The following is a 10,190-nucleotide window of genomic DNA, read 5'->3' on the forward strand; positions in this document are numbered from 1 at the left end:
GAACCTAACGTTATTCTGAACCTATTCTAAATGATACTTCTTATGAATGCTCTGGTATGCAAGAAAGAGGCTTATCAATATCGTGTTAGAGAAGGTGTCAGCTTTTTTGTTTGATAGCCTTACTCATCATCATCCTTTATTTATATAGAGCCAACATATTCGCTAGCGCTTTACATTTGGGGACAAACATAGTAAACTAATAAACAAACTGGGTAAGACAGACAAAGAGGTGAGAAGGCCCTGCTCGCAAGCTTACAATCTATTGGACAATGGGAGTTTGACACATGAGGTTACATTTGCAGTCGGCCCAGCGAGACTGCAAAGGTAAAAGTAACTCATAAGCTAAATGATCCTGTCACACAACAATGTTGGTCAAGGGGTAGTTGTATAATGGTTGGTAATAGGGTAATGTAGTGAGGTTAAGAGGGTGGTTGAGGAATATTATAAGCTTGTCTAAAGAGGTGGGTTTTCAGAGAACGCTTGAAAGCTTGTAGACCACAGGAGAGTCTTATTGTGCGAGGGAGAGAATTCCATAGAGTGGGTGCAGCCCGAAAAAAGTCCTGTAAGCGGGAATGGGATGAAGTAATGAGTGTGGATGAGAGACGCAGATCTTGTGCAGAACGGAGTTGCCGAGTTGGGAGATATATTGAGACAACAGAGGAGATGTATGTTGTATATTACTCAATATAGTTTGGTGCTTTCAGATTAGGCATCTTCTGTAAATGTCTTACTTTCTTTTGCCTATTGCTGTGGGGCAACAATTCAGTGTTTACTCTCCTTTAAATCTCATGTGGCTGGGAAGTGTTGTCTGTCTTTATAAGATGAAAAATGTTGAAAGTGGATGCAGCCATTTTGTAGACTCAGGCTCAATTTACTAACTAATGCAGTGATGGCTAACCTGTTACACTCCAGGTGTTGTGAAACTACAAGCCCCAGCATGCTTTGCCAGCTATCAGCTAGTTATCTACTGGCAAAGCATGCTGGGACTTGTAGTCTCACAACACCTGGAGTGTCATAGGTTAGCCATCACTGAACTAATGTCATGAATATTGGTTTGTCTCAGAAAATGACTGACTTCATTTGTGTAGGCAACAGGGACACATTAAGCAAGTGGAATTCAGAATACATTTATAACAATGTTAATTTCAAAGTAGACTTCTTGCTTTCTCTCCATGGTCAGTGCTGATTAAAATGTCAGTGATGTTCCAGAGTTTTCTATACCTTGGAAGTGATGTCATAAACCAATATGGCAACTCTGGCGCCACAATAGTATAGGTGGGACCCGCTCTGGTATCTCTCCTGCCCAGCCGTGTCCCTGATTTCAAAGTCTTGCCCTGGAGATAAACTCTTTGTGAGAAAAAGGCACCTGGCACATAGAGGTATATTTGTGAGGAACCATGACACAGAACGGTACACTAACATTGTAGATGGTTTTCAATCAGAATATTCAAGAGATCTAACTGACTACTTATGATTGTTTACCTGCAGTAATAATTGCTATTTAGTTTAATTTCAATTGTTATTTATTAACAATTCCATTAATTATCCTTAGTGCAGGGGCTAAAATAAAGGTAAAAAGTGATAAAAAAAAATATCAATACAATTACACATTTTACTGCATTATAATATACAAGTGATAATAATATATGTATAAATAACATCTGCATATATTATCTGTATGACCAGTTATCACTTCCACGTGCATTAGGAAAATGTGTACATTAACAGAGACAATGCAATTTATCTACAGCCTCGTGCTTTGATATAGCCACAGAATTCCTCAATGACTTCTAATTTCCCTTTAATTTACAAACTGAGCGTGATATGTTAGTGCACTAAAACAGCTCATTCTGCTCACACCTCATAACTGGGTCAGTCCCGCAAGACAGGCGTAAAGCAGTAGTATCAAGCTTTAAAAAGGGAACAAAAAGGGAACCAGGAATTTATAGACATGTAAGTCTGACTTCTGTCATTTAATGGGATTCTGAAGGATGCCATTCTGAAATATATTGCTTTCTGACTCTTGACCCCAATTATCCTGTTTGCTGCCTGGGCAGGATTTAGCTTACTGCATGTTTTTCACTGCTCTGTTTGTTCCGTCTCTGCACCACATTACTCTGCATACCTTGTGTATAGACTGTCGCTGATCTATCTCCATAGTTGCTATTGTGCTGACCTGTCATCTGGCTTAAAACACCCTCCTGCTATGCCTAGACACTATTTAACTGATGCTACTGCTCCTGCTTTGTCAGGTTCTATCAGTATTTGCTCCACACTGCCATGGCAGTTTTGACCAAACACAGGAATTACAACTTGCACATTACTTTGTGACTCTCTCCAGCCCCTAACTTCCTATAAAAGCCTGGCCAGTTCTTGTCTCCAGTGCCTGATAATTGTGCTCCTTGCCTGTGATCTAGCTCCTGTTCCAGACGCTCTTTCTACATGCTATCATCTACTACTCATGTACCGAACTCGGCTTGCCCTTGACTTTGCTTCTTCCCTAACCATTGGACCTCATTGCCTCACTGTGTACCGTACCCGGCTATGTTTGACCATTCTTATAATCTGAGTTTAAGAACTAAACTGAATCTCCAGTTGGCCAGCCTTCTTCCCTGCTACTGGGCTTCTATCCAGTCTCCGGACCGTGACAGAATAATCAGGTCTAAAATGGATCCCGCAGGAGTAGCTGCCCTAAATACTCTGAATAACGAAATAAAGAAGTTGCAAGAGCTTGCTTGCGTGTCTCAGAAAAAGAGCAGAGAACTATAAACCCTTGCTACAGCTCAGCAGGAACAAATAGCTAAATTGCAGAAAGAATTAAAAGATTATGACGCCACTGGTGCACAAATTTCGCGTCCACCATTGCCTACAAAATTCAGTGGCGACCGTCGCTTATACAGAGGCTTCTTATACCAGTCCAGCATTTCTTTTCAGATGCAACCTACACAGTTCAAAAATGATAAGATGAAGATCTTCATAATTATTTAATCTCCTGATAGGGGAAGCCCTAGTTTGGGTCTCTCCTTATATTGAGCAAGATCTGGACCATCTGAAATCTTTTACGTCTGCTATGGGGCAAGTCTTTGATGATCCTAATCGATGTGCCACTACTGAAGCTAAACTCCATAGACTGCAACAAGGAAGACGCTCTATGGCTGAGTATACCGCTGAATTTCGATGCTTTGTTGTGGACACCACATGGAATGATTCTGCAAAGCAAAGTCAGTTCCGTCGCGGCCTTTCTGAGCAAGTAAAGGATGGACTGGCCAGAGTAAACACCCCTGATGATCTGGGCGATTTTATCCAGCTGTGCATTCAGATTGATCAAGACTAAGTGAGTGGAAAGATGAAATATTAAGAGCGTTTGGTGTGAGCAGTTATTTGAATCAGTTTAGTAGACCTACAGTGTTCAAAGTCCCACCGTCAGACAATTCTAACGTCTCATTCGAACCAATGCAAATTGATGTCATTAGGAAACCACTCAGTTTTAATGAGAAACAGAGAAATCGGGATGAGAATCTTTGTTTATACTGTGGTGATCAAGGACATTATATGTTCGCTTGCCCAAATAAGATTCGCCAGACCATCGCTATGACTGACTTTAAGCAATGAGCTTCAAGGAGTCTAGTTAATCCATTTCCATCTGGCAATCACTAAATCCCTTGGCTCATGAATAAGAAGATCTTCTGCCGCAACAATCTAATTTTTTTCTCCCAATAACGCTTTCTTCTAGGTCTCTTCTAATTGGCAGTCTGACTATGCTTGACTCGGGTTCTGGTGGCAATTTCATGGATATCACCTTTGCACAGGAAAACTGTATTGAATCTAAGAGTAAACAAACTCCTGTAAATTTGGAGACTGTAGATGGATCCCCTTTGTCTTCTGGACCAGTAACTCACTAAACCATCCAGCTGCGAATGACTATTGAACCAGGGCATTAGGAGGCTATAAGCTTTCATTTGATTGCTTCACCTAAATTTCTCATAATACTGGGAATCCCCTGGCTGTCTACCCATAATCCTTCTGTCAACTGGGAAACTTGCACTTTATCCTTCCCTTCTGAGCATTGCAAACTAAACTGTCTATGTAGATCTGTGGTATCTGTAGACCAGCAGGTCACCAACCTTTCTTCTAAAGATTTTAAATTGCCTCCGCAATACAGTAAATTTTCAGATGTCTGTAATAAAAAGAATGCAGATATATTATCTCCCCATCGCCCTTATGACTGTCTTATAGAGCTGTTACCAGGATCATCAATACCTTTTGGGTGACTTTTTTCCCTATCCGAACCAGAGTTAAAATTCCTCCAGGAATTTTTGTGTGAAAACTTAAACAAAGGCTTTATTCGCCGTTCTACTTCTCCTGCTGGTGCCGCCTTATTCTTTTTCAAAAAGAAAGATTCTACCTAATGCCCCTGTATTGACTATAGGGAACTCTATAAGATTACAATCAAGAATCGTTATCCACTCCCCTTAATTCCTGAATTGTTTGAGCGGCTACAGAAGGCAAAGATCTTTACGAAGCTTGATTCGACCCGGGTTGAATGGAAAACAGCCTTCAGGACAAGATATCCATTTTGAGACTTTGGTCATGCCTTTTGGCCTATTTAGTGGCCCTGCAACTATTCAGCATTTCATCAATGACATCTTAAGAGACTTATTAGATCAATTTGTTGTTGCCTATCTGGATGACATTCTTATATTCTCCGATAATCTGGAGGAACATCGCAAACATGTCTGTACTGTCCTCGAAAGACTTCAAAGGAACCAGATGTATATCAAATTAGAATAGTATGAATTTGAACAAGCCAAGATTCAATTCTTAGGATACATAATTTCCTTTGATGGTCTGAGCAGGGATCCCAGTAAGATTGATGCAGTCATTAACTGGCCTGTACCTAAGAATGAAAAGCAAGTACAACGGTTTATTGGTTTTCCGAATTTCTACAAGAAAGTCATAAGGAACTTTTCTGGAATAGTTTCTCCTATTACGCAACTTACTAAAAAGGGCGTTCCTTTTGAATGGTTAAATGAAGCTCAAAAAGCTTTTACCCGACTTAAGACTCTTTCACATCAGCACCAATCCTGATACATCCAAATCCTGATTTACCCTTTATTGTCAAAGTTGATGCCTCTGATTCCGCAGTGGGAGCAATTCTTTCTCAACGTATCGATGAGAAGATGTTGTTGCATCCTTGTTCTTTTTTTTTCGCCAGATGACATCAGCTGAGAAAAACTATGATATTGGAAACAAGGAATTACTGGCCATCAAGTGTGCTCAGAATGGAGACACCTTCTTGAGGATTCTATCCACCCAGTGACAGTTCTTACTGATCACAGAAAATCTTGAATTTTTACGCACTGCCAAACAATTGTCCCCTAGACAGGTCAGATGGACTTTATTCTTCTCTCGCTTTAACTTCATAATTTCTTACCGACCGGGATCCAGAAATGGCAAAGCAGATGCACACTCGAGAATGTTTTCCGAGCCTCATCTAGAAGAAAACTCTGGAAAGACTATTCTACCTGAGCACAACTTCTTAGCGGAAACTGTTTCTAGGGATTTACTCTCTCTTTTGAAGAATTCTTTTTTCAGAAATCCTTCTTTAGATGTTAATTTAATTTTTCACAATGGCTGCTGGACCTTTGTGTACCCGAGTCAGTAGGAGTTGAAGTATTGAAATTGGTCCATGATTCCAATCCTGCTGGACATTTTGGAGCATACAAGACTCAAGAATTGTTGGGCCAATGTTGGCCCAATGTTTAAAAAGATGTTAAAAGATATGTTTCATCATGTCTGATATGTGCCCGAAACAAGGCTCCTCACACCTCACCACTAGGGTTGCTACAACCTCTTCCCATTTGATCCCATCCCTGGAGCTTTATGGATTTCATAGTTGATCTACCTTCTTCAAAAGGGATGACAACAATTCTTTATGATGAACTTGAAGTGGAGAAAATCTCTATACGCTATCCACAGGCACACAACAGATTAGATACTAGACGTGTGATTAACAATCGTATGCATTTTTAGGGAAGTATGGCCATTTGCACTAAGCAAACAGACTCGATCTTTACCACAGCTCTCAGCTGGCAGAGATTGGGTCTCATATTTTACTTTCAGTGGGATGTCGTTTGTGCTTTCCAGTTGCACTTTGAAAGCACATCTTGGTGTATGTTATCCAATGTAAAAAAAAGTTTCACACATCCAAAAATTCCTCATGTATTAAAGATAGTGCCAATGGCCCCTCATCTGATTATTAATTGATGAAAATAAAGGGTATTGGGGATCTGCGCTCCCTATAAATAAAAGTGAACATAATGCTGCCGTAGGGATTAGGGGATATTTATTGAAGTTTATGATTAAACTTAAGCTATCAGTAAGACTAAACTGGTAGTGTTTCAGGAGGAAAACTGCAAAAAAAAAAAAAATGGTTTCTAAAGTGGTAGGCATTTGGACTATTGATGTAGCTTTTAATCTTTGCACAGTGCACCTCCTCAGATTTTTCAAACTCTTCACACAAATAGGTGAATATTTCATCTGAGAATGCATCTTCTAAGAGCAGAGGTGTTCATCTTGAAGAAAACAAGATGGACCACCTAGGTATTTTGTGCAGTGCATCAATTGAGCGCCGCAAACGAGATCCTTAGTGTAAAAGGGGTTTGTGGCAGGATGGACCACCGATGGCACCCTGTCTGTTGTTGCTGAGAACCGGCTGGGTTTACTTTGCCATCGTCCCCTTTTGTTATACACCCCTCCTGCCGCAGTAGGAGGAGCCTGCTGCCACCTCTGGACTCCTTTATGGCATCCAGAACCACGTTCCTTCTGGGTAACTTTCGCCGCTAGTGTACTCCTGTGCTGGTACCCTTGGGCTGGTACCCCTGACCACTTACTATGGATCAGGGTGCTGTGGATCGATCCCCCTGGCCTATCACAGTGACCAGAGCTGCTGGGTAGCGGCAGAGTGGTGGTACTGGAGAGCTGGGTCAAACCTCAGACAGCCAGAAATAATCTGTAGGTCACAGGATTACAGCAATATTGAAGAAGTTGAAAAGCAGGGTCTTGAAGCAGAGAGTGATGTTTACTTTTTTCAAGTGTCGTGACAAGGACAGTTCCACTGATTAAAGGTATCAGTGGTCAGGTCAGATTGAACATCAGAATGATACATTTCAGTTTATAAGGGCTCTCTTTTTATACAGTTTTAGACACAGCCTCACAGTCTATTTTACAATCAGGATGCAATTTGTTTACCCAAAAAGTGAGGCGTTGCTTCCTCATAGTTGGACAATACACAGGGGTTTTAGATTGTGAATGGCCTGGCTGAAAAAAACTCAAAATATGCTCTATGTAGAGACTCCTAGACACAAGCCTACTGTGTCTTATGCTAAATTCAGCCTTGATTGTTCCAGAGACTGTGACCCCTCTGCTGATTTTTGTTGGACTTGTCATTTGTACTGATTTTTCTAAATTTATTGTCCATGTATTTGCTGCATCTGACTGCATACTGCCAGGCTCAAGGAATAATTATCCTCCTTATATACAAAATTGGAATGAAGTTGAATTCTAAAAATGGGCAGTTCACTGGGATCTTCATCTATTAAACTGGTGTAGCCACCTTGGTTTACAATGATGATTCCCTTTTCTTGTACTTTCATGGTTATAATACATTTCGGTATTGGCTGAGAGGTACCATTGTATTTTAGTGTAGTTTACTTGACACCCAATATCTTCCTTTTTTTAATTTTATCAATGTTTTGATGGGCATTGAGTAAACTATAATGCTTTATTATCTCACTGCTTACATTTACTATGTGGTATATACTGTCCTGCCACATAAACCAGTTGTACTGGATAATAACTTTCAAGACGGAGTTGTGGAACATAGTAGAGTAAGTTACATCCTGTAGTGGCTGCAGTCTCACGAAATTCATTCTTTACATATCTAAGAAACAGACTGGATTTTCCACATCGCTGCTCCCCAGTAACACCAGCTTGAAGACATAACCTGCTTGTTCCTCAGGGCCTGAGCTTATAGTCTGTTCCATTCCTAAAATGTGATACAGCATGGGCACAAGCTAAGCATTTCAGAACAGTACAGAGCATACTGATATGATCAGTAAATATGAAATGACACTGACACTATAAAGTTAAGCTATGCAAATGTGAGTGCCGTCGCTGGATTGGGGAGCCAATCGGCGCTCACCGATCGTCCATTTAAACTTTGGTGCCGCCGCGACCCAACCCGGGCTCACGATGGTGGGGATGTCATGATGCAGTGTTGCGATGATGTCATCGGGCGTCAGCGTGGCGGCGTCTATTTAAGACCCCCACGCCGGCAAACAGCAGTTTAGTCGGTGGCGGCGAGACTACAGAGAGGATGTCGAGGGACTGGAGCAGCGCAGAGAAGACTGGCCGGCAGCGTAGACAGAGAGCAGGGCTAAGAGCTACTCTGTCCAGTGAAGACCAAGGCCCCCTCTGGGCATCACCTCTCACCAGCCCGCACCCGCACTCTGTACCTCCTTCTTTGCCTAGCAACCATCTTTCTCCAGGCACAAGGCACGCATGGCACACCAGGCACTAGGCCTGAGCAGCAGTTAGGGGTAGCCAATGTAGGCTGTACTTTCCTTTTATGTCACACAACATGGTTATAACTTACATAGGCTTCTTAACATAATTCTAAAATGAGAAAATAATTTAATTTCCTTACATATTCCAAACAACATATTTACTCATTTTTAAATATTAAATACTACGTACAGCTTCCAGGTGCGGTCAATTTATCTAACATTTTACTTAAGGTCTGCTTCATTTGACAATTGAATAGGCAGATTATTTAAACCAATCCATTCCTCATACCAGCTTGTAAATTTGAAACATGAGAAAATTTGTAACTTAAGTGTATTATCATCATCATCATCATTTATTTATTTATATAGCGCCACTAATTACGCAGCACTGTACAGAGAACTCATTCACATCAGTCCCTGCCACATTGGAGCCTAAATTCCCTAATATAGACACACGCTCACACACATACAGAGAGGGAAACAGACAGAGACTAGGGTCAATTTTTGATAGCAGCCAATTAACCTACCAGTATGTTTTTGGAGTGTGGGAGGAAACCGGAGCACCCGGAGGAAACCCACGCAAACACAAGGAGAACATACAAATTCCACACAGATAAGGCCATGGTCGAGAATTAAACTCATGAATCCAGTGCTGTGAAGCAGAGGTGCTAACCACTAGGCCACTGTGCTGTGCTGTGTATTAGGTAGTAAATCTATAAAACCCATATTTCAAAAAAGGAGTTTACTATATTCTCCTTACACAAGGACACTCCGAGCAACAGCCGAAACAATCAAGAGTAATTTCCTACTTCCCCGCGTTATCTGAGAAGAGACCATCACAATTCACAATACAGCTGTCACGGGCACTAGGAGTCTTTACCCAGGGATCACCAGGTGGTAAGCTTACCAGAGCAATATAGATGGTAATAGTGTACTCTGGTAGCAGGGTGATCACGGAACAGGCAATAGTAGATGATGAGATGCTCAGGAAAGTCTATGACTAGCAGCACTGGTAATATGGAGGTGATAATACACGAGGAACTGTATGGACAAGGGCAAGTGGAGGTAGTCAGTGGTCTGCGTTAGCAAGTTATACCACTGCTGTAGTGAGGAGGAATGTCCAACAGAAACGAGGAGGTGATGAGAGTCAGCGGTCTGCGGATAGCAAGTGGTACCGCTGTCTGAGTGAAGGAATGGAATCCAAGTGGAGGTATCCGGGAAGTCAGTGGTCTGCGGTAGCAAGTTGTACCACTGCTATGTGAGAGGAATGGAACAGGTGATACTGGAACAGGAATCAGTGGTCTGCCTTCAGCAAGTTGTACCACTGAAAATATATGTGAGGAGGTGTACGGGGAGAGACTGCAACACAGGATGTACACGGGCACATTAAACACGATCCACAGTAATATGCACAATATATATATAAATGACTGAACAGGTCTGCAAATGTAGAAAGTCTCTGAAGTAATCCAGCACAAGGTAACACAGTCAATGATGGCAAAAGACTCAGCGGATTGCAAACTCCAGAGGAGAACCAACACAGTCCAGCAAGATATGCAATACACCAGCACAGTCAATGAGAAGTATGCATACCGTGGTTCAGAAGGCAGTCAGACAGGAGTG

At 41.6% G+C, this 10,190-nt stretch overlaps 1 pseudogene; it reads right to left on the reverse strand.

Annotated features, from left to right (window-relative positions):
- The window catches only part of LOC142098522 (ras-related protein Rab-17-like), a 39,159-nt pseudogene extending 31,114 nt beyond the window's left edge, over nt 1–8,045 (reverse strand).
- Between the last annotated feature and the right edge of the window lie 2,145 nt (nt 8,046–10,190).

Source organism: Mixophyes fleayi, chromosome 7 (assembly GCF_038048845.1).
Source record: "Mixophyes fleayi isolate aMixFle1 chromosome 7, aMixFle1.hap1, whole genome shotgun sequence".
Classification (NCBI taxonomy): domain Eukaryota; kingdom Metazoa; phylum Chordata; class Amphibia; order Anura; family Limnodynastidae; genus Mixophyes; species Mixophyes fleayi.